Source organism: Cotesia typhae, unplaced genomic scaffold, assembly GCF_013202065.1.
Source record: "Cotesia typhae breed Kobodo isofemale line unplaced genomic scaffold, CoteBio_Ctyphae contig_48, whole genome shotgun sequence".
Lineage (NCBI taxonomy): Eukaryota > Metazoa > Arthropoda > Insecta > Hymenoptera > Braconidae > Cotesia > Cotesia typhae.
This window is the reverse complement of record NW_027423756.1, coordinates 11,957,087-11,971,144: the sequence shown is the minus strand read 5'-3', so window position 1 is coordinate 11,971,144 and position 14,058 is coordinate 11,957,087. Positions and strand designations below refer to the sequence as shown.

Sequence of the window (14,058 nt, the reverse complement as noted above, 5' to 3'; positions counted from 1 at the left end):
TAAATTGTTTTATTTTTTCACAGTGGAGCTCAATTGACAGGAAAATTACGACTAGATCAACTTGTTTTTTATTTGTCAGCGCTGCAGGACTCCAAATTTATTTCTGTGATATTTAATTCAGCGGTTTGTAAGCGTGGAATCAGTTGCTGCTCACAAAACAGCGAGTAGAAGAACTAGAACAGGTAAGTGGTAGTTGTACTTGGCAAACATAACAATGAAAGTACCGTAAACAGTAAATAGTAAAGGAGTTTTGTCCTTGGTTGGTTCTTAAAAGGATAATGATGAAAAATTAGTGGTGCGTAAAGGTACAAAAAAAATAAAATCTTAAAACACGATATCGTGTTGTTAGAGAATGTAGGCGAAATAAAAGCCTCGTATGGATTACTACAAGTACACATATGTTCACCTGTGTTGTTTAGTATCCTACGCTGGTAACCCATCACTTGATCACTTGTTCAGCATCAAATGCTCCCGATGATATATTTATACTCTACTTGGTAGCATATTACCTCTCAGCGTTTTGAGTTTTGAGTCTTGAGTCTTGATCATCATCTTCATCTCGCGTTTCTTGTTTCTTGAGTATACACCGGTATTTAGTTGAGTATTGAGTGGTGATGCAGAGATGGAAGATGAGAACGCCTCCAACAGGACAAAAAGATTCTAACAGAGTTCATACTGGATATAGCATATAGCATATATTCAAAGCAACATTGAGATCTCGACTTGATAAAACATTGAATACCTCGCTTCTTGGTTCGCCATTCAACAGCCATCTCGTCCATTCATCCCCTCTTCATTACTCCTCAGCTTCTTTTTTTTATACACTTATTATGTGGATGCATGTATGCTATCCACCTATGAGAAGTTTACCTTCAAGTATAAGTAATACAAAATAAACTGGAAATGTCATCGCTTAATAGTATAGACGGTAGACGTTTTAATCTTCGTCATCTAGCGTCAGCACATCAACCATCAACCTCTACACTTTTTTCAATTGAATTCAATTTTCTAAACCAGAATTTTATTATTTGTTTAAAATATTGAGAAGATTTTTTTGGCTTAACTGATTTTAAGATTTCTCTTGATTTTTTTTTTTTTTTTGTTGGGATATTTCTTTTTGTGTATTCACACATTGCGACTTGTTACTTCCTAAGTCTTAAATTTCAGAAGTTTATTGTTGCCTGACTATTTAACATTTTTGTTTTCGGTTGATTTTATTTGTAAATATTTTTTGAAAATTTTTTATAATTTTTTTTGTGATAGTAAATTTATTTAAAACAATTTATAACAGAGTTGTCTCGGTGTATATATTCAAGTATTTTATCAAAACGGGTAGAATGTGACGGATGATTTTTCATTCTATCCGAGCTGAATGAATTCTAAGTGCTCTTGGATCTAAATCCTCTGCTATTTTATTTTAATAAAAATGTCTGGTAATGCAGGAACATATAAATATTTTGAATAATTTTTCACGTCAAAAAACATTTTTCTTTTAGTATTTATGAATAACTAGGGTAACTTGGCTCCACATTCGACATTAATTTAATTTTTTAAATGAAAAATTTACTCTTGAAACCATCTGTTTAAAAAATAATGGAAAAAGTGGATGTAAATTTTCATCATTAAATTATCTTGTCAATATTTTTGATCCCTTGAAAAAATATTTAAAGATCACAAGTAATAATTTAAAAAATATTGAATTAGAACTTGGAGGAATCAAATAATTCATAGAAACGTATAAATAAACCTCGATTGAATTATTCACAATGTAATGTTAATATAACATATTTTAACCCTTGCCGACTATAGACCGCATCTATCGTAGGGTATATTTTGCGAAGACGATGCGGGTCGATAAATGCTACCAAAGGATCCAAGAGGAATAAATGATAACAATAATAAAAGAACGACCTCCCTCGAGTTCGTCCAGTACTTGTGCCCGATGTACTGGAGCACATACGGTACCAAGTGCGAGGAAAAAGGACAGATATAGGGGTAGTTTCAAAAACCGGTACACCAATTCCACTCTTAGAACTTCTTTATTATCGCATTTGTATTTGGTTTTCTAAAAATATATAACATCAGCCCGACCCGGATGACAGACGGAACAAAGTAAAGAATATATAAACCGGAGTACCTTCCGCCACGAGCATTATATTTACGACCCTCGACACCTCTCTACTTTGCCTCCTCAATCAAAAAATAAAACACTTTTTCTCCTTTTTTTTTTCTCGGTCTTCATGAGTCTTACACTTTAAAAATAAATATTTATGTCGTAAATGCTTGGTGGATTGTAAATCTTTACAAGATTTAGCTAAAAAATTTACAGTCCATGTAAACATCTAGGAAAATTGACTTTATTTAAGATAATAAATCTTGAACCAAGTAAAATTTTTTTGTTCAATAATTTTTCTTTTTTATTTTGTACTTAAAAAAAATTTTTATTTGTTTTTTTACGATAATAACTAAAGTCACTTTTAAAAAATTAATAATTAATTTCAAAGCACATATTTGCGACACAATTATATTGTATCAAGTTATAAAGCTTAGAAAAAATCAAAATATCAATAAACATCTCGTAGAAATATGAGAAAAAAATGATGTGAATAAACAGGTAACATCTGATAGAAATTTTGTCGGATCCCCGGTGACTAATGATCACCATCTGATGATTTATTCCCTGGTTGAATTTTCTCATGGGATCGTATGTCACGTGTTGAAATTGTTCATCATTCAGATTACTATGTACAATGTACAGTACATACAAAAACAGTGTAAAAGTAGAAGTGTTCGTGTCATCGGTGGCGCGGTAGAGTTAAACCCGTAGTTGAAAGAGACAGCGAGTGCGCGAAACACGTATGTGGGGGTGTTTTAAGTAGGCGTGGCAAACTAGAACGCAACCCTCGGATGCTTACCCTCTGATCGTAACATCAACGCCTGGAACCTTGTATTCACTTTAAGCGCTTTGTGCTGCATGCTATTTTATGCGTTATAGTTACAATAATCTTCATGCAACTGCGGTGCCCTTTCAACTTCACCAAGTCATCGAGTATATAATTTTCGATGCTTAAAATTGCAGTTTAAACTATCATTTACTCACAAGCTATGTCATTATGTACTTGAATCATCTACAAGCTTTAATTTTTAATCATTCAAGTGCCGAAAGATTTTCTGATTTTTTGCCAAACTTTAATTTTATTTTTTTAATTAAATTTATTCATATTTGTTATAATTATTACTTTTTTTTTAGAGAGAAAAATCAATTTATAATTGATCTTTCTATTGCAGATTAAAATTTTTAAATTATTTTAACTAGCAACCTTGCAGTTGCACTGGACATAAAATTTTTCTTATTCTCTTAATAATATAGATGAAAAAACTTGTTAACGTTTGAAAAGTTTTTTATGATGAACACATTTCATTTTTATAAAATCATCATACAAGATACTTAATACATAACACATCAACAAAATTGTATCCAGATAATAGAAGCTCCACGGGGATTCTCCGATACGGAAGAAATAAATTGAAATAGATAAACGAGCTTCTACATACAAAGGATGATAGGTGTCGAGAATAGATTAGATTGGTGTTAATAAAAATGGTTTTCATGTGAACACTTGTATTCAATAGCATATGTGGAACATCGTGAATGATACCTTGTAGTTCTGTAGATCAATGTTTATTTCTCTGTGATATAGATGTCTATCCATAATTGGATTTTTTTTCTGTCACATTAACGGTAGTTTATTGCAAATTAATTTTATTTAAAAAAAAATGACTAGGCAAATTTAATCTGTTGCAGTCATAAATTATGCTTTGGTCTGTACAATTTTTACATTTGTTTTTAATTACTTTTTAGTACTGGACATTATTATCGTAACCCGATTATAGCTAGCAGCATTGTAAAATTTTAATGGCTGGGAAATTTTTTTCCTCAGGTAAACTCAAAACCTAGAACCTTTTGCTGCAATCAATATTACTAACCTTGTCTTTGGGACTCCCGTTTTTACAATTTAAGATGTATTAGTTCTTTGGGTCTTTATATGGTTCTAGATTTTAAACTTAGACGGTAATACTGAGTTTTTTGTTTCTTATCTCGAAGATTTTACATTTTCTTGGAACTAAGTAAATGATACAGGTGAACATAATGCTTTTAAAACGTTCTTTATTTCGTACTTATCGTAATTTATATAATTTACAAGCCAGACTACAACTTTAAATATTTTTTATTTTATGAATAAAAAAATTACGATTTTAAAAAATTGTTTGGAATAAAATCAATTTTTGAATGATTGGAATCGATTTTTATACATAACACAATTACATTTACAAGTGTTTAACTTTATATTTAACGGTGTCCTTCAGAATAATGTTCAAATTATGTTTTAGGCTTAGAGAGAAGACAAAATAGGATTAGTTGAGAAATATTACATCCAATAAATTTTAGACATTTTCAAAAAGGTTGTGCTTTGAAAATCTAAACCTGTCCAAGAAGATTATGTACGTTTTCGAGATATTACTTTCTTATTTACAGTAAACCTGAGATACACTTCAAGTAGTTTGTTTAAAGTCTTTAGAAGGCGCAAAAATTATTTAACGTTTTATAAAACTTAAACGCATAAAAATAAACAGCTTGTGTACATACGGGTACAGTAAAATCTATTTTAGTAACAACGAGTCAGAATTTTAAAAGTAATTTTTCCTATTTCATTTCAACCATTTTTTTTTTTTTAAATAATAAAAGTCGTTTTAGTGATTTTAAAAATTTAAAAATTTAAAAATTTTTAAATATTTGTTAAAGAAAAAAAAATTCTTTTAGTCGACTTTAAATTAGTAATTTTTTATATGTGATTTTATAGATAATTAAATAATCATATTTTAAAGTTTTTAAAGAAAAAAATCATTTCGTTATAAAAAATTGATGTTGAAAGCTCAAATTTTAACTGATTTCTCTTCTGATTGTATGTAGGAAATATCTCTTTGCCAACATATGCTATATTCAAAAATTTTAAATCATTTAAAACACGTCAAAATATTTCAAGTGATAAAAGTCAACTACGATAAGACAATCACAATATTTGACTCTTAAAAGTCAACAAAACTCCCAGAAATTTTGTCTCATTAACTTACCCATAAATAATGTGTAAAATCATCTTTAACTCAAACAAAAAGATCGGCTAAAATACAAAAAAAATCATCTTACTTCTTTGTAAGATCCTCTAATTGTGGTTTTAAAGGCCTAACTGCTGAAATCAAGAAACAATAAAATTGAATTTTTTATTTTAATGACCTAAAAAAGTTTTAAGGTTATTCACCTAAAAAAGATTTCCAAATTAGTTGCTCGAGGGAATACAAAGTATTAAGAAAGCAAAAACGTCTATTTACTTTTAGCTTTATCTTTTTTTCATCTCGCCCTCAGAATAAAGTATATTATTTGGGCATGAAAAAAAAAAAAAAAAAAAAAAAAAGACAAAAAGAGAAAAAATGTCGAAAATCGCTTAAATTCCATGTATCCTAAACTCTGGAGCCAGGAGTCTGGCAAAATCTTGGTCCTGGAGCCAAGAAAACTAAACACCAAACGTAAGAGAGAAAATCATAAAGAAGCGAGTGAGTGGTACCTGCCCTTAAATCTCATATACTTCCGGAAGCTCTTTGTTGTCGAAGGTATTGAATAACGCGGGTTTCAAACTAAAGAAGCACTTCGTCAAAAGGCGAATCGCTGGAAGATGCAAGTGGGAGGGCTCTGGAGTCGTCGGTATGTTGTAGAAAATACACATAATATATGAGGCGAAAATAAAATTTTCGTGTGTATACATCCACTCTTACGGGAACGGTAATTTGAGATGTGGAAGAGTACAGCCAAAATGAGAACACTGCGGGCTTTCGTTTATACTTGATGTATAACAGGAACGAGTGGATGAGGCCGAGTGCAGACTAGTGTGGAGTATAAGTAGGATAAGGCACTATTGAGAGACTGACAGCAGCACTGTCAGCATCACAGTGACGCAGGGCTCGAGTTACGTAACTGGCTGTACACCAGTACAATGTATGCTGTTGTGCTTTTTCAGGGTCCATTCACCAATCGCCTGCTGGTTGCTGGTGCGGGCGAGATTCCGAATCACGAGGGATCCTCAAACGCCTCGAGAACCCAACAGTTTACACTTTTTGCTATGGACGACTTTGCTTGACGCCATTTTTAGATACCACCGTCTTTTTAGTCATTTTTTTAATTAATTTTTCTTGAATTGTTCTAACAATTATTACACATTGAATTTTTTAGAACAATTGTTTCATCTCTCAAAATTTTTATATCAAACTTATTTATATTATTAAAGCATTAATTTTTGACTATCGAACTTACTGCTAACTCAGTAAAAGTTCTGTTAGTTCAATCGGGGCAAATTACATGGTTCAAATAATACGAACAGAGCAGAGCCGTTTATTGAATAAAAAGAAGCTTTATCAACGAACTTTTATTCGCAAAGAATGTAGGAGTAACTAATTGTTCGCAACACTTATTTTTTTTATTCAAATTCTATTTTTTATGGTTTAAATCCGTGAAAAAAATTTTTAAAAAAATCACCTCGTTAAAAAGCAAGTCCGTGAGTAAAAAGATTTAAAGAAATTCCCACCGGTTGACATACTCCAAGTTGTTATGTACCAAAAAGAAAAAAAAAATGAACATGGATAGGTGAATACGTAATCGGAGGCCGGATGTTGACGCCCAGGATGGGTGTACGTATGTCTTGCAAGGTCTTCTTGAAGACGTCTTCGCCTTGTTCACTCCATAGTCCTTCTATTGAATCCGAGCATTGTTAAGATAGTCTCTGATTTCTGATCTACCAGCCAGTGAGCCAGTGCAACTTGTCATCGTTGTGACGCGTTACGCCCACTTATCCCGGCAAAAAACGTTCGTTATGTCAGTCAGGACGAGAATCTCAGTCGGTTATTGCTTTAGCATATTTTTTAACATTAAACTTTTGTTAATTTTAGTTTTTAACCGACTCTTTTCACTTACTCTACTCTCCAGTCTCGTCTCGTGTCGATCCACGCTCTGATTTTCATAACATTGAACTTCCTGCCGACTAACGGACATTAACCGGTCGCCATCAATGTATATATTTTGCCGGTCGCGAGCCAAAAACGTGAAGACCTAAAGATGTGTATGTCTTTTATATGAGACAAGAAAGATTTCAAAAGAATTTTTTAAAAATAATAATGATATTGAAATTATTTTATAACCGTCGAACTTTTTAATCAAAATTCAAGTAGCTTTTTGCCTTTTTTCTCTCTGAAGACTGTGATTTATATTTTAAACATTCATTTTAACAAAATCATCGACTATTGATTAAATAATTTATAAAATAACCACTTGCATAGATTGAATTTGTTCTTGGAATTTTTTATTGAATAATCATATGTATAAAAGAAGTTTCTTTATAAGTATATATAGACTTATAATAAGAGTATAATTTAAACGTAATAAGGTGGAGATGATGGGTGCATGAGCAAATGAAAATTAAATTCATATCGACATAAAATGGAAAAATAGTAAAAGTTCACTCGGCAAACTTCCCATGTTAAATTAGTTATATATTAGTTGTAGCTAAGCGATGAGTGTGTAGTTCTCATGAGTTTATAAATTTCACATATGGTGAAATATCGACAATCATTCCGTGTATCGTGCCGTGGCCTGTTCACTTTTTCTCCCTCACCCTCAACTAGGTAGATGGATTATGTATACCGCCGACCGCCACCCTGTTTGTCAGAATACGCACTATACTACAAAGTGATGTGTAATGCGCTCGGTGGAGAGCTTGTTGAGTGTACATTATATGTATACAGAGAATTAGAGCAGACTAGATCATCATTTAGAAATAACAATCACTTGCCCATATGCCTCGAGATTCCCATGGCGCCCCCGCGAGTTTTTAATTCATCGATATTTTACGGAAGGGAAACAGGTTGCGGTCTGCCGTCTTTTTTTAACCCTTTGTTTTATTGTTTTGTTTCAAATTGAGTCATTAAATTGTTTTTTCAAGTATATCTATGCACGGTATGGAAATATATTAATTATATTTACTTTTATTTGGGGATTTTTGATATGAAATTAATAAAATTTTAATTATTGCTCAAAATTAAAATAGTTTCTAAATTTTTTTATACAAGTAGTACAAGTTAATGACCGAAGTAATAGTAGCAAATAATTTTTAAAAAGCAAATCTGGCTTTTTTTTTTTTTTTTTAATTTTTTTATTTTATTTATGAGCCATTTCATTTCAATTTTATTTTTAAATTAATATTTTGAAACAAATATGGCTTTATTATAAATTTATCAAAAAATTTTTTAGCTGATCATTTCAGTATTTTTTCTTCAGCTGATTTAAATCATAAAAAAATTTATTTTTCATTATTACTACTCATTAAAATAATTAAAAAATTTTAACTAGAATATTTTCTTTTAAAATGACAGTTTGTTTAGAAATAAACCGAAACTAGCAATTATGAGATTTTAAAGTTACTAAGCAGGTGAGCAAAAATTTTAAGACGTCATTTGAGACCCTAAAGTATGTATATAAGAAACGGAAGGATATACACACAGACGTCTAAATCTAAGCTAGTGTATATGTACAAAATATATATACAGAGGGTGAAAATATTTCTTTAGCAGAGTCAGTCCTTCACCACGGCTTATCCTCCATTACGCGGGACTAGTCTGTGAGTTTTTGAGCTCCCTGCAGTTATAGAGTAGCCTACAATACTTATTTTCAATTTCGAGTCCTGACGGACACTAGATCCTACAGAGACTAACAACCCAAGCGTATCATTGCCATAGGATTACCGCGACTTGTCGTTCTCTCGCTCCAATGGGTACAATGTATCAGGCGCTTCTTAACAAATATATGTCAACCTAATTTCGCTAGATCCCTAATTCTGTCGATCGCTAACGAAAAAAATTTTTCAGTTCTGTATCTCCCATTGCCGACATTTAATCCCGACAAATGAGGAGAGTCATACGTGTAGATTAAAATACAAAAGCGCTATTCATTTATTTATTATACAGTAATACCTATTTAAATTTTCTTAGTTCCCATCAGCCAGCAATTTTATAATCGATGTTTTAATTTTTTTTCAATCAATTAAATTACATTAATTCGTATGCACACAATAGAAATAAAATTTTATTTATCATCATTAAAATATTCAAATTTATATTTTATTTAGGGTTGCTTTTCGACACTTCATATAATTGCATCTAGTATGTAAAAAAAATTTTTTTTTAATTTATTAGCAAGTCTAATAATAATCGACGAGTATGCATAAAATTTACTCACGAAGATTTACCTTCAATTGACGTAAACCTGCATATTGAGAAAATAAATCAAACAGCTTATTGATTTGTTCAGTCAAGTAGGGGAATCCTGTGCGGTATTAGGGGAGCGGAAATAAATAAGATAACATATTTTTTGTCAGTTTTCGATGTACATAATTTGAATTAATGAAACATCGTCATATTTTTGATTCCAGACAAGAAAAATTATTTTATCAAGAAAAAAAAAAAAAATATTTATTCATGGTTGTCTCATTTTACTCTGAATTGTTATTCAAAACATATCACTTTTTTATTTATACTGACAATGATATACCACCATTAGTTTTTCTCGGTACGCATTTTTACCCTAAAATTTCTCTTTCGTTGATTTTCTCCCTTTTTTAACACTCAAAATGTCAATATTGAAGTTGAAAAATAATTCAAGAGTTTGTAAAATAATTTTTTATAAAATTATAAATAAAAAAATTGACGATAAATAAAAAAACGTTTGTAAATAAATAATGGTAATTAAAAATCAAGTACTACAAAAGTATTGCAAATAAAAATGACCATAAAAATGATCTTTCTTTGTTAGAAAAAAAAAAATATGACCGAAGACTTGAGTACAATGTTCGCAAGACACCTTTCAGGTCCTGTGAAAAAAAGGCCGCTTTACCGGATGAGCTTAGAGGCAAAGAAGTAAGGAGAACGTCTTGTCACCGCGGCAAAGACGGGAGAGCCTCGTTAAATGCAATACCAGTAAAACAAGGCGTAAACAGTTGAATGCCCAAAGAACTAGGATTACAGAGGGAGAAAAAGAGTAAGAGAAAACTATCCTTTCTCTTCGTTTTAGTTGGTTCTGATGGTCTTGATCTTTGGCCGACTTCTTTTGGACTCTTTGGTTTTATTCCTTCATTATTCTCTATTATATGCATACATACAAATATCCATGCATGTATTTTGGATACTGGTACGGAAGAGGAAACAAGATGATGAAGATAGCGGCGACTTGAGAAGTCTTGGTATACCTGAATAAGGGATGCTAGTGGATTAAAATTTTTTGGACGCTAAGCACGAGCCTCACTTCCTATTTCAATTGTATTCACCTATGCTTTCTGTCCTGGAGTTTTTATAGTTATACTTCATTATATACTGGCGTCGACTCAATGTGATTGAAGAGAGACTTAGAACCGAAACTGGCTAGTGTCGCGATTATTCCTTCCGGTTCTAAAAGCGGATTCGTGGAGCCTTGGCGTCTGTGTAATTTACAAACTTAAACTCGAGATAAAAATTAAATGTGCTTCAAATATTTTTTTCTTCAATTAAAAATTATTAACTTCATTTAAAATAAATTACATAATCATGAAAAATATTTCAATCCATTTTTGAGCTGACAGTTTTTTTAAAAAAGTAAAGTCTTCATTCTTTGGACAGACATCGACGCAATTGTTTAGAACCAGTACACAATCACTCGTAAAATATTTAAAAAATAACAAAAAGCTCTTTTGTCCGTGTTTGACAGCAATAATCTACTAAAAATTGACCATTTATAGAGTGAAAATAATTGTGACTAAATAAATAGTAAATATAATGACAATAACCCCGTCAACTGCTGTCGCAGCAGTGCATTTAAGTCAATGTTTAACAAAGTGACAAAAAATACACGCGACATTTGCTCTAAAATAACAAAAAGTCCGAAACATCGGTGCCCAAAAGTTCTCTACTATTGTTACAACAAATATATTTTCAGCATGCCCGTAGCAGCTTTCATTGAATCTGTTATTATCAAAAGCAGCATTAACAGACTCGACGTTGAATAGCGATGAGATGAAGTCTTATTCTTTGGCTTTTATACACATTTAACCCCTGTCCGGACAATCGTATTTTGATTTGGTCCCCATATTACCAGCCGTTTAGCCACAGAGTTTGCCTTCTTGACAAAGCGACTTGAGTCTCGTATTTAGTGTTGAAGGTTATAGTGCACTGGATAAACCCACACTCATACACCCATGGAAAAATAAATCCATATATATATATATTAACAGTCAGGCCCACTGATGGCAAGCCGACTCGACGCACGGGAATATAAACGCCTTTGTGTTTAAGATTTTTGACGGATAGTTGCGTGGATAATCTTCCCGACATATTGCGCTAAAGCCAAAATGACGTATGGTTCACCGAGCATACGCCAAACCTGGTGAACCTCTGCAAGGCATCCTTACCCACTTTTTCAGTACAGAAAAAATATCTGTATTATATATCCAGAAGTTTTTTTTGGTTTTCTTCGTCTTGTTTTTTGCTCAGGGATTTATCCTCACTCTCTCATTCTCTTCTCTCGATCTCAATCACGATGAAAGTTGCCTTGAATACACATGCTGCCTCCTAAAATGTGAAGTGCCACATCGCCGGGAATACATGTCTATTATATTGAGATGCGGACATACATTTCTATTATTCTCTCTGTATATACACGAACATTCAGTCCTGGAATTTTTTATAATTTAAGTTTAAATTCACAAGTCTTGTCTTGTTTTTTTAAGTGATTTTTACGATTGATGTGTGGAGTTTTTTTACTAAATATTTTTATTTTAAAATTTGTTTGAATTTTTTAAAAATATACAAACATTTTCAGTCAAGTTATTTTCAACTGAATTTTTTTTTATTTTCAAGCTCAAGAAATTTCTTTAAAAAAAAAAGAATGAATAAATTTTTTGATGCATAACTTATTGGACAGATGAATTATTTAAATAAAAATCTCTTGAAGCGTTAATATTTCTATGATATCATTTACGAGTTGACTATGCGATTATATTCACCCCCTTGGGTACTTGTAAACGATGATAAAAGGGGATCGTCTTGCGCATCGCCAGGGGATCAACCATCAGATATAATTCAAGATGGAGTCATAGAGTCATATCGCACAAAATAAAAAGTTAAAAAAAAAAAATTAAATCAACTCACTCTCAAAGCACACATTTATTTATTGAGTATATATGATACACATGTAGGTATAAATATATATATTTAGGGCACATCTGCAGGAAAATATTCCCTTACGCGTTCTCCTATTCTCGTCTTTTTGTGTTTTGCTCTCGACGCATACACCGCTTTTGTACTCTCAATGCAGATACCGAACATCAGTTAGCCCTCGGGGTAAACGATTGCGTGGACTCTGATCTCATCGTATCCCAGGATGAGATACTTACCTGTGTTATACTGACACTGACGTCAACGGTAAATTAGTGGATCCCATACTGTACCTTTATTATAACAATACTCAGCACAATAAGAAGTACATGTTGCCCAAGTTTTCGCCTTTGACTCGCCGTAGAAAATTTGACCGTTTCTGTATTTAGTTTCTTCAGGATTTTTACCAGAAAAAAGAACCAGCCAAGTAGCGCTAATTTGTGGTTTCAAATTTTCTTTTTATAAAAATTTTTATGTAATTTCTACTATTACTTTTGTTTCACGTGATTTAGTTTTATGAATTTACATTGTAGAAAATAATTAATGTCAATTTTTGACCATATATTATAAAATTTTATTCATAAGAATAATAATTTCAAGCACTCAATTATTTATAAATTTTAATTCATTTTTTTATGCATAAATAAGTGGATTTACATCTACAATAACTCTTGTACCAAACATATTTTCAGCAAAAAATGTACCCATAAGATTGCTATCTACTTGTTGTAAGGGCAATTCATTAGGCAAATCTGCATCATAAAATAAGGATGATAGTTTTGTTGATGGCTTTTATTTCGTACTACATTCATGTCTTATATATGTGTATGTAGTTTGTAATATATGGAAGGTATAGAGTGTGTAATAGAAGGGCGCGTGACAGTGACTTCTTTTTTGTCAGTCTATATCGCCGCAATGAATAGGGTGAGTTACGTACTTGAGGGGCGGCAACGTACGCTCTTCTGGGGTGGCCAACGTGACGGTCAATCAGTAGCAGAAGCAATGCTTGTGTTACCTCTAACTAATTTATTAACTATCTTCCATGTATCTTTAATTGTAAACGCGTCAAAAAATACTCCTGCACAAAAAAAAAATAATTTTAATATTTTTCTTTAAAATTTCGTTGCATAAATTTTTTTCAATGATTTTTTTACTAGCACCTTTTTTATCACTAAAATGTAATTTATCTGACTTGTGAGGACAAGGTTATAATAAATCAAAAAAAAAAAAGTAAAAATTGTACGTCCAGGCTTATGACGAGGTCTTTTCATAGTAATTATGAGTCTTAAGTTGTATTTTAAACTTTAATACTTCAAAATCTTAATACTTATTATCTATTTAAAGATTAAATGTAAATTTTAACTAACAATACAACATTAGTGGCAATTGTAAAAGATCATTAAGGCGACAAAAGTGGGATGGAAAAGTTTGCTTTTATCAAAAATAGTCAACAAGCCGCCTACTCATTAGATCTCATTATCTCGAGATTTGTTAGTTGATTTATTATATGTGTAATGTATAAGCCTCTATTTATTTATTTAATGTACATTTTTTTACCCTACGGGTGTAAAGCGTCAACTTTAGCCCCGCTGCGCTAAACCAAGTTGCCGCTTTTCGCCTCCGTCGAGGAAAAAAATAGTATACACTCCTCGGAAAGTAAATAAGAAACCTTAGATCACATTTACATGTGATCTGAGACATTTTTTACTTTACTTCCCTCGGAGTGTAATATACTATTTTTTTTTGTTAAGTGCTTAAAAAATTTTTTAATTTAAT

General features: G+C 31.6%; 1 protein-coding gene across 1 annotated transcript in view; it reads left to right on the top strand.

Moving 5' to 3' along the window:
• LOC141529394 (tyrosine-protein kinase Dnt) overlaps positions 1-14,058 on the top strand; it is a 144,410-nt gene that overhangs the window by 1,260 nt on the left and 129,092 nt on the right. The window contains exon 3 of the mRNA XM_074245898.1: positions 24-182. The gene's annotated coding sequence lies outside the window, so the exon portion shown is untranslated. The remainder of the gene's footprint in view (positions 1-23; positions 183-14,058) is intronic.